The sequence below is a fragment of the Amphiprion ocellaris genome, chromosome 20 (assembly GCF_022539595.1).
Source record: "Amphiprion ocellaris isolate individual 3 ecotype Okinawa chromosome 20, ASM2253959v1, whole genome shotgun sequence".
Classification (NCBI taxonomy): Eukaryota; Metazoa; Chordata; class Actinopteri; family Pomacentridae; genus Amphiprion; species Amphiprion ocellaris.
Genome location: NC_072785.1, coordinates 23,567,745 through 23,581,154, shown reverse-complemented (window position 1 = coordinate 23,581,154; position 13,410 = coordinate 23,567,745). Strand labels below are relative to the sequence as shown.

General features: G+C 42.6%; 1 protein-coding gene across 10 annotated transcripts in view; it reads left to right on the top strand.

The window, feature by feature from the left end:
- Positions 1-9,018: 9,018 nt before the first annotated feature.
- Positions 9,019-13,410, top strand: part of nrxn3a (neurexin 3a) — a 190,072-nt gene continuing 185,680 nt past the window's right edge. For 6 of the 10 annotated variants that reach the window (XM_055005566.1, XM_055005562.1, XM_023261006.3 and 3 more), the window contains exon 1: positions 9,020-9,295. The gene's annotated coding sequence lies outside the window, so the exon portion shown is untranslated. Of the gene's footprint in view, positions 9,296-13,410 lie in introns of all 10 variants that reach the window. The other 4 variants (XR_008599903.1, XR_008599902.1, XM_055005560.1 and 1 more) reach the window with 1 other exon arrangement.

Sequence of the window (13,410 nt, the reverse complement as noted above, 5' to 3'; positions counted from 1 at the left end):
TTTTAAATTATTGTAAAAAGTTATCAGAAAGAGCAATGCTGCAGTTTCCAGTTTTAGTTCATGGTTGCAGTGTCTGTTAGAATATCTCCACCCTGACATCAGGATTTAGAAATGTGTCTGCTTGCTGTTTTAACACAACAACATGATGGGGCTACACCTGAGTTACATTTCTGGATAACAAATGTACCTAAGACTACTGGGGAATACATTCTGGTGCCAGTCATGAATTACAATCCCTTGAAAAAGTATTTGCCCCCATCTCAAATTCTTATTTTTTTGAATATTTCACCCACTTAAATGTTTAAGATCATCAAACTAATTTAAATATTAGACAAAGATAACCAAAGTAAACACAAAATGAAGTTTTTCAATGATGATTTCATTTATTAAGGGAAAAAACTATTGAAAGCTACCTGGCCCTGTGTGAAAAAGTAATTGCCCCTTGTGAAATCATGAATTAACTGTTGATAATCACTTTTTTTGGAAACGAGTTCAATTCCACTGACCACACCCAAACCTGATGACCTCCAGACCTGTTCAATCCAGAAATCACTTCAATAGAACCTGTCTGACTAAATGAAGTCGACTAAAAGATCTCAAAAAGCTGCAACTAAACGATCCAAAGAAGTTCAAGAACAGATCACTGACATCTATCAGTCTGGAAAGGGTTCTAAAGCAATTTCTAAAGCTTCAGGACTCCAGAGAACCACAATGAGGAGACATTATTCACAAATGGAGAAACATGGAACAGTGGAGAACCTTAAACAATAAAATGCGACAATGTGCAAAAAATAAGAATTTGAGAAGAAGGGGCAAATACTTTTTTACGGCACTGTACTTCATTTTAAGGCAGAACTGAAGCAAGAACAATAACTTTCCTGCTCTGAATTTCCACAAATGGACCAGGACACCAGTGATCAGTGTGGATTAACAGACCTGTGGATCAGCAAACAGCTGCTGTATCTTAGAAGCCTCTGCCTCTATGTATTTGTGCAGTTATGCTGTGAAGTATCTTTCGGATTCTCCTGTGGATCGTTGGTCTTCTTGCGGGAACTGGACTACTGTTTTTCAGCACTAGTATTAGCCCAGTGCTAAAAACTTGCTTGACATTAATGTCTCCCTACACCATCACAGAACCATGCAGACCAAACCTTGATCCCAAACTGACTCTTCTCCACTAGACTGACCATCTCCACAGTAACGGATCAGAGCTGGACGATGGTCTGACTGCACCTCATCTTCATCCTACCACAAGAGAGGAAAATGCTCTGGCTTGTTTGTGCTTTTTTTTTTTTTTTTTAACCAAGCACAGTTGTCTTGGTGCTTATTTCAGGATATAGAAGTGGTGTTCCTGCACAATATTGACAGGGAGAATTCCTTTGGTGGAATATTTGTAAACTAAGTAAGGCAAATGATGTCATTAAAATGGCTAATTAAAAAAAGAACCAAACAGACCTGCTTTGTTGCTTTATCAGAATCTTGTTTTGGATTTTGAAAATAGTAACATGCAGATAGCAGAAGGGGAGGATAAAATGTAGCAGAAAAAGGCAGATTAATAGCCAAAGTTTACTACAGTTTGACTGCTTACATGAAGCTGGAGTTCTTCACTAACCCTGAATGCTCTACTGAGGTTCTGATCATAGATTTAATTACCAAAACCACAGACTGCCTTTGTTAACTGTGGAAAGCCACTAAAAGTGGTTTTCTACATGCACTAACCTCAGCTAAAAGGCCAGAGATAATTACTGCTGTCCAAAGAAAAAGAGTCAGCTCAAATGTTTATTTCACCAATATTTTTTATTATCTCACATAGAAGTCGGCTACCAGCCCCTAAACCAGTCCAATGCTTTTTTTCTGCACTTCATGAAATACCATAAATGTGAACTGGAGCAGCTCTGCACCAAAAGTGGACTCACTACAGACACACATCTAACATCTCAGCGGTTCCAACATTTTCAAAGCCCAGCTAATGACAGTAACGCAACCTGTCCACCACCATGGACAGCAGTGGCCTTCTCCTGGTTTAGTTCATCTCTTGGACAACAATGCCTGAGCTTGACTCAAACAGCATGTCCATCATTTAGTCCTTAGTTCCCTCAGCTTCATTCCCTACTTGCTTCCTCGAGGTAACAGGCTCAGCTAAGACTTTGTATAGCCACTGGTTCTATTACACCCACAACTCACTCCACTCACCCTCACAAAGAGCCTGGATGAATTAAAACCCAAAATCCTCCACAGCATCCAACAAATCCCTGTTCTCTCCTCCTCCCAGATCCAAACCCTCTGAGTCATCTTTGACCCACTCATCCAAACTTCCCATTAAGTACCAGAAACAGCTTTCTTCTAAAGAAGACCTCCCACCTTCTGTTTTTATCCCATCCGCATCTTAAACCTCTGCCACAGAATGACAGTTTACTTCGACAGATTTATATTTATTAACACGGTGATCTTGGGTTCCTGTGTCCAGTGACTGGCTGCAGTGAAATAAATGTTACGGTGGGTGTCAGAGGCTCAGATGCAGGAAGCAGACATAGTAGGCAAGAGAGTTTTATAATGCTTTTATTTACAATTGCAGAATGTGATATAGGATACAACAGGAAACCGGAACTAACTGATTAGTTTTACGAAAGCCTGATGGCAGGTGCTTGCTTTGGAGGACAGGAATGGAGAGCTGACTGGCTGAAGCGTGGAAACCAGGAATCCATCAGGTGAGTTTCTCTCCAATGGATGAAATGGAGCAAACAGCTGATCCAGGAGGCACAGGTAGGTGAAGAACTACTTACAGAAACACGATTACTGAAAGTCAGAGAAAACAATTGGCAAAGACTGAATAGTGCACAGCACTAACAAATGAAGGTTCACGGTCCCACTCCGAGCGAAGAATGATGTCTGGTTTTATGGAGAAGTGTGTGGAGATGATGATCAGGAACATCTGCCCGCTCTCTCTCTCCGCTGATTACTAAGCACCTGCACCTGTCATAGCCTCTGTGTCAGAACACACCTAGGAGAGGGAAAAAGCCTGGACCAGAGGAGGGAAGGGACTGTGACTGGCCAGAGCCAGAGGCTGTGACCATAACAATGAATACTGACACAATATCTACAGCAGGGGTAGCCAACACGGTGCCCGCGGGCGCCTGGTTGCCCGCAGAGACCATGTGAGTTGCCCTCAACACATGTTCTAAAAATAACACTAGTCACCATGAAATTCCTTATCAAAAATTATAGTTGCTGTTCTTTTAAAATCAAAAATGCTTACATTAATGCAGATTTTAAACTACAATATTTGTTATATTTTTTTAAAAAAACAAAAATGTCTTCGGTGTAAATGAACTTTGACCATGTCCGAGTCAGAGTTCACTGCGCATGTCAAACCACCACGTCACTGCTGAAGCGTCCGGACGCAGACACGTTGGGAAGCTAGATGCGGTTTTTACCCCCAAAACATGACAGAGAAGTGAAAGAGAAAGCACTATTTTCACGATGACTGGGAGGAAGAGTTCTTTTTCACGACAGTGAAAGATAAATGTGTGTGTCCTATTTGCGGGGCGACTATTGCGTCGGCAAAGCGACGCAATGTGGAGAGACGCTACTTTAGCCGCTAGCCGCACTTTAGCTTCCATGCTAACTAGCCACGACGGATGGGGCTTCTCCATGACGGGTCGGCATGCAGGCTTCATTGTACGATGCAGAGGTGATCCAGACTTCCCAACATTCCTACATTACCACTGCATCATTCACCAGCAGGACATATGTATGTACAAAAGTGGTCGGATTTGATCATGTGATGACTCGTGTCATGAAGATCATAAATGGCTCCAAAGCCAAACAACCAGGACATTGAAGGTGCTGCTGGAGGAGCTGTTACTACACACACAAACCCCATGGATCAGCAGGGGAACAGTTTTGCAGCGTTTTTTGTCACTGCTGGCCGAAATCAAAGAGTTGATGCAATCCAAAGGGGAAGACACCTTGCTGCTTGAGGACACTGAGTGGATTCTTGCCTTTGCATTTTTAACGGACATCACTGGGAAACTGAACCATCTGAACTGTGAGCTGCAAGGTAAAGGTAAGACATGATAAGCTCTGCAATGCCAGGCTTCCCACTAACACACATTTACAGACAAAGAAAGAGGTAACATATGTTGTCATTCAAAACACCGTGCCATTACACAAAAATGTGAAAAATAATTTGTTGAAAACATGTAATGATTTATTATGATCTGTTAAAAATGTTGCAATGCTGGTGAAAAATGCTGGTGATTAGTACTAATGTGATAGGATTCATTTCAAAATGTGAAAGAGTTGATTTTTTTCTTACATAACTGGTAATTTGTACAAACATGGGACAGAGTTCATGAATTGTTCAAAAATGTTACAAAGGTAGTGATTTGCACAAATGAAGCATGATTTGATGACAGTTAATGATTTCCTAAAAATGTTAGAAGTGATAATTTGCACAGAAATGTAACTGGTGTGATTTTGAACATAATGCTGCAAATATGCTGATTCATACAAAACTGCCAAGAAAGATATTTACAAAAGTTTCAGAGATGGGATACCTCTGACTTTTAAATATTGGAACAGATTTCCATATATGTGTGTGTGTGTGTGTGTGTGTGTGTGTGTGTGTGTGTGTGTGTGTGTGTTTCCTACCGTCATTGTTGTGGAAATTGTTAATAATTATTGTAAGGAATAATTAACATAAATGTGATCAGACAGTCTTTTTACATATTATTTTCATTATTATTATTATTGTTGTTTAAAGATGATGGCACAAGTTTGCTATTGAGGAAGTTTTTATCAAACAAGGTGCCCTTCGTACTACTCAGTACCCTTGAAGTTGCTCTCAGGTTCAAAAAGGTTGGTGACCCCTGATCTACAGCATTCGGTTCATTCAGTCCTGCTGTTACAACAGATACAGACTGATCTGAAATAGTCCCTAAAGTACCCCACTAACTTGCTCATCGACTTGTGTCCGGTGTTGAGTTATGACATCTACAAAAGCAGTTGTTATGGGATTTGTGTTTGTTAAAGGCCAGAAGAGATAAATTTGAAACCTTCTCAGGGGGATAGGTGTGAGACAGCAAAGCATTAAAAAATTACCTCCACTGATGTGTTCTAAACGACACATATGAGTTTGTTTTGTGATCGTCACTTCTACAGAAGGGGGCTGCACAGTAGCTCAGTGGTTAGCACTGTTGCCTCACAGCTAGAAGATCCCCCGGTTCGGGTCCCGGCCTTCCTGGGATCTTTCTGCATGGAGTCTCCATGTTCTCCTGTACATGTGTGGGTTTTCTCCAGGTTCTCCAAATTCCTCCCACAGTCCAAAAACATGCTGAGGTTAATTGGTGATTCTAAATTGTCTGTAGGTGTGAATGTGAGTGTGATTGTTTGTCTCTATGTGTAGCCCTGTGATAGACTGTTACCTGTCCAGGTGTCCCCTGCCTTCACTCTCAGTCAGCTGGGATAGACTCCAGCTCCCCATGACCCTGATGAGGACTAAGCGTTGTATAGAGGATGGATGGTTCAGATTAAGCATTAACTATTAGGGATAAGCTGCCGTTTTATTTAAAAGACACTGCTGTAGACTGTCGGTAGGAGAGGGGATTTTTCACAGTCTTCTTTGTGCTTTTGATCCATCGTCTGTTTATTAAGATCTTTGTGATGACATCATGACATCATGCTACTTCTTCCTTACGACCACAAGAGGTCTCTTCTTCTGATAAATGCAGACATGTTGTTTTCACAGTTTGAAAAAACTTCCAGGATCGGCCTCAAAGTGACTAAAAGTTGGAAGCTGCTCAAATAATTTCAGAACATTAGAAAAGAAAAGGGAAGGCATTTTTAAAAAATAATGAAGAAAAGGGAGCATATAAAATGTGACTTGAAATATAGAAGATGCTGCACAGTGTTTAGTTTGTTCCCAGGTGGAATTAGCTCTGGTTTCAGTACAGTGCAGTAAGGAGCATGTGTTTCGTGACTCACAGTAACTTTATCCCAGGTGACAGCAGGTGTGTTACTGAAAGGTCTAATGTGAAGGAGGGAGGGAGGGAGGTGAGGTGGAGGAAGCAGGACGTTGTACCGCAAGATCACATCATCTGTTCCAACACTCACATCCGTCAGGGCTTGATTCTGCTGAATACAGTAGATTGGACTCACAGGATCAACAATAAAATAACACCAGATTTACAGCACTAGCTTTCTTTTGCATTGTTATTTTATTGTCTTGCATTTTATTCGAGAGGTATTTTATTGTTTATCCTAATAATATTCCACTGTAATCTAATGTGTTCTGTGTAGGTCTCCTCTCTTTTAAACTGCTGTCTGCTGCTATGGGACTGAAAAGCCTCTTTTACAAGAGGGTGGGGTGGATTATTGGTGATACAAAATGCCTGACTTTAACCCTTAGAAGCTCCAGTGATTGGACCTACACTCTTCCATTAGTGGGTCAAAGATGATCCATATAAGAATCAATGTGCTTTTTGTACCATTTTAGTCATTTTGGTTGAGAATAATCATTTGTATTATTGTTTGTTTTATATTTTTGTCCACACAAGAATGATTTCATGTTTGAAATATGCTTATTTTTCCCTTTATAACACATTTTGAACATTTTGATTATTGAGAAAGAAGAATATTAGACAGAACAGCAACAGAAGAATGTCAGCATCCTCCTGAAAGCACAAGTCTTCAGAATGTATTTGTGAATGATGCATATTAGTTGCTTTGTAGTTATTGTAGGTCAGATGAATTTCAGATCATTTAAAAGAAATTTAAATTTAAAGGGAGGTCTGCAGTTTAATTTTGCTGTTTTATGTCTCTTCACACAGAAACCCTTGAGGTGAACTATGCTACCTGTTCTTTGTTCTACACTCTGATATTTTGTCCATAGAGCTCTGATAATCCACATTTGGCAATCTTTCAAAGTTTGTCTCTGCATCAGGGTGATCCAATCCAACATTGCCTTGAAAACTCAGTGCACAGACTACCTAATCCTGGATTAAAAGACATTGAATTTCCAAATCCAGATCATTCTGATCCAGATTAAATGTCTGAGCAACCAGGCCCAGGAAGAAGGAAGAAGAATGTGTCGAATTGAAAAATGGATTGGTTTTGCTGCCATAAGACAGGCAACAGCAAAAATATGTTTAAAAAAGAGGAAGACAGAAAACAGGATACAAATCTGTAATATTACTAAATATAAAATACTAGAAACAGTTCAGCATCTGTTCCAAAAATAAAATATCTATGCAATAAAAATATTAAGACTGGTGAGAAGAACAAAAAGCCATTAAGAGCATGCAGGTCCTTCCATTTTTCTTCCACTGGAGGAGGAACTTTTGATTGAAAGAGGAAGACTACTCCAGAGCCTCAGAGCTTCTACAAAAGTCTTCCAACTGCACAGACTCAACAGTGGGACGGTTAAAGCAGTGCTGAGGCTCTAAGAGGCCTGGAGGTAGAACAGGGAAGAAACGTTCAAAGGTTTGGGATCACTTAGAAATGTTCTTAGCAGCTTTTTAAAATGAAGATAACATGAAATGAATGATAAATCCAGTGTAGACATTGTCAATGTGGTAAATGACTATTGTAGCTGCAAACGGCTGATTTTTTAATGGAATATCTCCATAGGGGTACAGAGGAACATTTCCAGCAACCATCACTCCTGTGTTCTAATGCTGTGTTGTGTTAGCTGATGGTGTTGAAAGGCTCATTGATGATTAGAAAACCCTTGTGCAGTTATGTTAGCACATGGATAAAAGTGGGAGTTTTCATGGTTTTAATGAGTTTAAAGTTTTCATTTTTTAGGTGACTTGTTGCTCTGACATGAATCTGACATGCCACCATTCACCATGAAAAGCTGAATGTTCCTGTAGACTGCATGTTTTGTCTCAGCAGCAAGGAATGCCACGAGGATCATCTGAGAGATGCTAAGAATTTACACACGGCTGCTTGATGCTTCGCTCTTAGACAGAATAACAGAGCGAAGGGGAACAACCGCTGTGAAAGATGAAGAGAAAGTGAAGCCTGTAAGCCAGCAGAGACGTTTCAGCACCTTGGACAGCATCTGTGTGTTCCTACTGTTTAAAGTGAAGTCTGCCTCAGAACCTTGGACAGCATCCGTGTGTTCCTACTGTTTAAAGTGAAGTCTGCCTCAGCACCTTGGACAGCATCTGTGTGTTCCTACTGTTTAAAGTGAAGTCTGCCTCAGCACCTTGGACAGCATCTGTGTGTTCCTACTGTTTAAAGTGAAGTCTGCCTCAGAGGAAGCTGCTGCTGATTGGCTTACACCTATAAACCTGGATTACACCGGCCCACATGATGGTGACATCTAACATCCAGGAAGAAATGTTGCTTTAAATGAGGAATATTGTCAGCTTGATTGAAAATGAAGCGTTTCGTGATGTTTACCGTTTTTTCACACCTTCCTTGACATCTGCTTGTGGATGTTTGGATGTTTGGAGAAGCTAGCTGACCTGAAACAAAGTCACAGAGAGAATCAGACAGCAGAGATATGAAGTCCTCCTACTGTTCCTCACTGAGATTACCTGTGAAATGTCATCTCCATTAAACACACATCACAGCTCTGACTGAGAGCAGCTGCAGCAGACATGATGCTTTTCTACAGACATGAGCTTTTTACAGACATGATGCTTTTATACAGACATGATGCTTTTATACAGACATGTTTTACTTCAGACATGATGCTGTTCTACAGACATGATGTTTTTCTACTGACATGTTTTTCTACAGACATGATGCTTTTCTACAGACATGATGTTTTTCTACAGACGTGCAGATTGGAACCAGTCTGTGGATCCAGCTGAAGGACTGAACCTCTGACACGCGCAAACCAAACCAAGAGGCTCCTTTTATTCAATAAGACCCTAAAGCGCACTGAAGTACAGGCGTGTGCGTGCGTTTGCGCGCGCGTGTCGGCCCCGCTTATTAGTCAGTGCGCCTTTAAATGGCGTGTGCTGGTGCTGAGTAGAGGGCGGACCCGGGTGGCGCGCGTGTGCACGTTTGAGTGTGTGCGCGTGTCTCTGCCTGCAGCCGCTGCGAGTCGCACCGAGCAAACAGCGGCTTTTGTGCGTCTGATGCACCGTGCTCGACGCACCTGTGAGGAGATAAACCCGCCCGGTACCGCCCGGTGCTCCCGCCCCGCCGCTCCACATCCGCACCGCCGAACCGGAGACCCTGCTGCTGTTACAGGAACCTGGATTTAAAAACTGCGGCTCCGTGGACTTTAAGGCTGGATTTTAGCAGTTGGATACTGTTGCTGGTGTGTTTGAGTCAGGTCAGTAGCGTCGTGTTTTCACTCCAACCTGTTCGTGCTGCTGGTCCGTGTGCGTGTCATGTCGTGGGGCACAAATAGGAGCGTGTTCAGGACGAATGTGAGTCTGAGGAGGCTCGAGTTTCCACTCCTGGCGGACAGGTATCGCGGGACTCGCCACTTTTCCCGGAGTTTTTCCAGTTTGTGCGCATCGAAGCAGGTGTGAGTCTCCTTGAAGGAGCAGCGACGTACGAGGGAATCAAAAGCAAAATTTCTGCCATGTTGGCCTCTAAATTCCCCCAGAGAAACAGAGACTCTGTGACAGGCGGGTGTAGAATTACTCAGGTCTCTGCCTTCATGTTTACCAAATGAATTCTCTATTTTATTTTCTTATATTTTGCAAATAAACGCGCGTTTATTTCAGACATAAAAAAGCTCCAAACCCGAGCCTGCAGGGCTTCCTTCAGCTGCTTTTAGGATGATGAATAATAAATTAGGTGGACGCCAGGTATCCGATGTCCACGCATTGTTCTCTCCGCAGCTTCATGTTAAAATGTCAAACAAATGCGCTGTGACGGCGCGCACGCCCGTCTGCGCGCCGCAAACAAGCCGAATCCGCTCTTTAAATATGGATGCATATTTTGATGTAATTGGAGCGAGGCGTACAGTTTGATACATGACCTTCTGTTAACGGGGATGGACGGCAGCAGCAGCAGCACATTCCTCCATCATCCTCCATGTCTGCTCCTCCACCAGCTGCTGCTTCACACATTAACACATTATTCCAACCAACAGCATCGTTTTCAGCAGTCCTAAAAAGCTCTGACATTACAACGAAAAAAAACTGGCTTCTAAATGTTATATTTTAATGTTAGAATTGGCTGGAAATAATGAAAAAATAACCCGACGTGTTGGCGTTTTAGTTCGACATTGGAATGATTATCTACAGGGGGAAATGTCAATTTCTGAGGCGGGATTATGATGGTTTGCATTGTTTCGGTTCCCCTTGTGGATCAAATGGCGTCCTGAGGGGCAGCAGGAGGTTCGTTCTGCTCCCAGAAAACCGCAGCTCCCGTTAACATCACAACTTTATTTTCTTTATCTCCTCTTTATCATCCGCATTAAGCAGCCAGTCTGGGCCTGCTGCTAGTTAAGGCTTCATTTCCTGACAGGAATTTTAATAGAGATGCATTTTTATTTGTTTATTTTTTTTTACACAGTTTGTAATTTACACTGCGACGAATGCAGGAGGTCCATTTAATTTGGTATTTTTCACGGGAGGAAAACACGAGGCCTTCTGCGATGCGCCACAGAAACGAGCTGCCGCAAAATAAGAATCCAGGAGTCCAGGCCTCGAGCTGCTGTCTGTCTCCAGCCTCCTGCCTTCCTCCTCCAGTTCCACTTTTAATCATGCAGAGGACTCCAAAATGCTACGAATTCACAGAGGCTGACTATTAGATTTTTTTTCCCGCCGCAGCGCATGTTTGGAAGTGTCTAGTTTGAGGAGTTAATAGGATTAGACGGGTCTTGTGCGTTTATGCAGGGGGAATTCCTAATCAGGATTTTTCCAAAACGAGCTGGAGAATGGGCGTGACCCAGCCTCAGAATGCGTCTGTTTTCCCCGCAAAGGGCCCAAAGGTGTTCATCACCTGCTCCTCAAACTGCTCTGGAGGACAATTTCCAATTTCCAGTGTCCAAGTTTGTAGGAAGAAAGCGTTTTAATTTCTGTATCAATCGAACGTTTTTTCATTCTTTATTCTCATCAATATCTCTTTGCTGCATTGCTGGGAATTAAATAGAATTAATCTGACTGTAAATGTGTGATGATCATCGACAGAAGATGATCTAATATCTATAAACTCTCATCTATCAGCTCCACGTCGCTGCGCCTTTTCTACCCCTGTCACTTTATTTTCCGTCTGGTTTCTCTCTGGTGTCGGTCTGGGCTGGGGCTGTTGGGGGTAGGATGGAGGCTGTTTTGGGTAATTTGGCTGTCCCTTTTTTTTCTGGTTGGCAGCCGATTAACTGCGCTGACAAATCAGGCGCAAAAAGCCAAGGGCTCTCAAGGTAACACTAATCCCTCTGGGCGGGGAGAGGCAAATATTACGCAGGATTTTGGAGAATGCTCTTTTCTTCAATTTTCTCGTTTTTCTCTGCATCCAGGCGGTGTTTTTCACTTTTTGGTTTCTTATATTTGGAGGTGCAATCTGTGTGACGATGCAGGGCCAAAATATCCTTTATTTCTAAATGATGGCGCTATCTTTCTGGTAGAAAAAATAAATAAAAATGGGAATAAAACAAATACTCGGGAGGCTGGCCTTTAAAAAAAATAAAAATAAAATTTTTTTTGCCATGATATCATATGTATCCAGGCTTAAATACAGAGACATGACCTGTGTTAGATGTGCAAATTAAACGACAAAAAACAATAAATCAAATGCAAAAGTCATAAAGAGAAAAGTGGAGAAAAACATAAGAGACGCGGTGATGTTGGATGTTATATAAACTGCTGCTGCTGGTGGTGGTGGTGGGGAAAAGGAGCTGTTTGTGGGTGTGTTCGTGCTGGAGTGTGTGTGAAGATGTGTGTGTGTGTAGATTGGAGTGATGAAGTGAGAGGTGTGTATCCAGGCTTTAGCTGCTGCGTGCATGTGCAGTATTTTTGCGCTCCTACAATCATTCGTGGATGTCATCAGTGCTGGTGTGTGTGTGTGTGTGTGTGTGTGTGTGTGTGTGTGTGTGTGTGTGTGTGTGTGTGTGTGTGTGTGTGTGTGTGTGTGTGTGTGTGTAGGCAGATATGCGCCGTGTGTGTGAGGTGTTTGTGGGGCGCTGGGTGCTCTCTAACTGGGTGATGTAATGCTGTGAAGGGTGCTGCAGCAGAACCACGGAGCCCAGAGAAGGCGTGTCCTGCCTGCTGAGTAGCTGGAGAACAACACGGTGCCCACGCTGCACCGCCGCCGAACCCGCGCCAAAATAACACGAACACGGTCAGCCTCCCCCCCTCCCCACCCCTCCTCACCCCCCAGCCACTATCACGCATCCTCCCGGGTTCCACCGCCACGCCTTCCACTAGTCTGTCTCCATTCCTGTGGATTTAAAACGAGCACATAAATACAGGAATGAGATAAAATGTTAATTGAGCAAAACAAAATAAAAACGGAATTTAGTTTTTAATTGATTGAAATCAGCGGCTTGGTTTTTATTCAGAAGTCACTTCGTGCAGTGTTACTGATAAACCTCGGTCATTTTTGAAAATAATGAAAAAGCCCCCCTGTGCAGTTTAAAAAAATAAAGATTTTTGTTATTTTTAAATTCTCTACTTAAAAAGACAAACCTGATAACCACTTAATTCTATATCTGGCTAACTGACACTGATCCTGATGATAAACTCATTTTGTAAATTCTTTTTTTTTCTTTTTTTTTGTCTGTCTAAATTATCTGACTTTGGTTCTTTTAAAGCTTTTTGTGATTTTTGCCTGGATGTGATCGTTAGAAATGTGAGATATCTGAGTCACTGCAGTAGAAAACCTCAGACATCCCCGTGTGCTGTTCTTCCACTAACATCTCAGCAGCTCCACGGAGACTTTACTGTAGGGAAATAGATTAGAACGGAGTGATGCTCAGTGGAGGATCTGAGCCCATAGACGCGTGGATCGGTGATAAAATGGAGGTTTGTGTGTTTCCCGCTGAGCTTCGTGGCTGATTTGAAGTGTTTGCGATGTGATGAAGAGAGAGGAGGAAGAGCTGCTTCATGAGATGCATGAGTGGGAGTGGATGAGGTGGAACATCCCTCTCTCTCTCTCTCTCTCTCTCTGCTGTCAGCATGCATGTCCTGGTCAAACGCTTTTGGAACGTACCACTGCAGCAGCGGCAGAAAATGGCACTTCTCTGAACCCATTGTGAGACGGAACCAGTCAGTCCGTCCGCGTCTGTGCGCAACATTCACAAGGCCTCACGCTGACAGGAAGAGAAAAAACTGCAGCCTGTCCTTTGCGATGTTATCTCTGAGCTGCGGAGGACATTTTGTCACTGCGTCTGGACAGCCTCACTGCGTTTTTACGCAACGAGTGCGCGATCAGAGCACTTGCTGTAAAATTACCGGCATCCATCTAAACACAAGAGGCCTACCGGTGGAGCTGCTG